Below are 1,896 nucleotides of genomic sequence, written 5' to 3' on the forward strand. Positions count from 1 at the left end.
ATCATCATCATCATCATCATCATCATCATCATCATCATCATCATCATCATCATCATCATCATCATCATCATCATCAATCATCATCATCAATCATCATCATCTTCATCTTCATCTTCATCTTCATCTTCATCTTCATCTTCATCTTCATCTTCATCTTCATCTTCATCTTCATCATCACAATCATCATCAATCATCATCATCATCATCATCATCGTTGTTGTTTTTGATGCTGTTCTAGCTCATGTTCACATTATTATTACCCGTATCATTATCCCCATCCTCATCAGTAACGCAACAACGTCAACAGCAGCGAAGAGAAAAATAAGGCAAACAGTAATAAACGATAAATATAAACATGAATTTAATATGAAGAGCAAATTCCGCACTTATCCTTTGAACCCCCGCCACCTGGGTGCAAGAGGCAGCAGGTGTCGAAAAAGTTCCTGGAGGAGGGGGACAGCGTAGGGGAAGGGGATGGGGGGAGGGAAATAAGGTAGAGGGTATGGCTGGAAGGAAGGGGGGGGGGAGTAGGGAGGGATAGGGCAGAGTAGGGGTAGGATAGGGAGGGATAGGGCAAGGTAGGGAGGGATAGGATAGGGAGGGATAGGTAGGTTAGGGAGGGATAGGGGATGGTAGGGATAGGATAAGTCAGGAAGAGAGCGGGTCAGCGGTAGGGTGGGAAGGGTGGAGTAAGGTAGGAGGGAAGGGATTAGGGTAGGGTTGGGATAGGGATTAAGGTAAGGTGGGGGTAAGGATAGGTAGAGGTAGCTTAGGAGAGGGGAGGGGGTAGGAGTGGGGGTAAAGAGGGGGCAAAACGGTCGCACCTGCGATAGTCGACACACCTGTTAACACGGCTGCTGTAGGCGGTTTAGTGGACGAAGGAATGAATGGGGAAAATTGGTGCGTGTGGGGGCGTGGGGTGGGGTGGTGGGGGAGGGAGGGGGAGGGAATCAATTTTGTGCTATTGAAGGAACGCGAGGGAGTGATTGCGGTGAAGATTTTAAACGAGGGGTAAATAACGAACTTAATAAGGAAGTGATGAGGGAATGGCAGCGTCAGTAAATAAAGGGATTGGGCGATAAAAATGTTCAGCATGATGAGAGATTGATGAATAGGTCAGTCATCTGCGAAACTAGTGTATGAGGGAGAGACAAGGGACAAAAAAGAAGAGGCAGAGACACCAAGACTCAAAGTCGGAGATATTAAATAGAAATGGAGACAAGGGCAGAGAATCCGTTTACCATCAGATCGGAATAAGTAAGCAAACAAACAAACAAATACACATACTAGAGGAAAAGGGTCACTGGGAATCAACAGTTGCTTCGCCGCTAAAGGGAAGCGTCCCTAGATTTGGGTCCGCGCGTGAGAAGATAGGGGAGAGGGAGACAAAGAGAGATGGGAAGGAGAAAGACGATGGCAAAAAACGTGCGTCCTTGGCCCAATTTTTTGGCGAATCGGGGTCAGTCGCCGGATCCCGGTCTGTTCCTCGCTTTGTGAAAGGAGATTTAGATGAATGTAAATATCTTTTCCTTTTTTTCCCCCCTCATTTCCCTCTATCGCACTCCTTTGATTTCGTGTTTTTCCCCCATCTCTGTGAATCTCCTGATTTCTTTCTTGTATTAAAGACAAGAAAAAGAAAATGAACAAAGATATCCGCAGGCGCCTCTGTCATAGACGACAGGCAGCTCCGCGCTTCTTCTCCCGGAGCGGAAAATCATCCTTCGTTTCTGAGACACCTTACGCCGTTCGCCGTTCAGGGATGGTCGATTGATCGAGTCGCCGTTAAAGGAAAAAAAAGAGGCAAAGGAGAGGATGAGACAGAAATAAAAATATAGGAGAAGGAATACAGAATACTTTTTGTGCTTTACAATGAATACGCTCGAACGGTGACGCTCA

The sequence above is a fragment of the Penaeus monodon genome, chromosome 2 (assembly GCF_015228065.2).
Source record: "Penaeus monodon isolate SGIC_2016 chromosome 2, NSTDA_Pmon_1, whole genome shotgun sequence".
In the NCBI taxonomy this organism is placed as follows: domain Eukaryota; kingdom Metazoa; phylum Arthropoda; class Malacostraca; order Decapoda; family Penaeidae; genus Penaeus; species Penaeus monodon.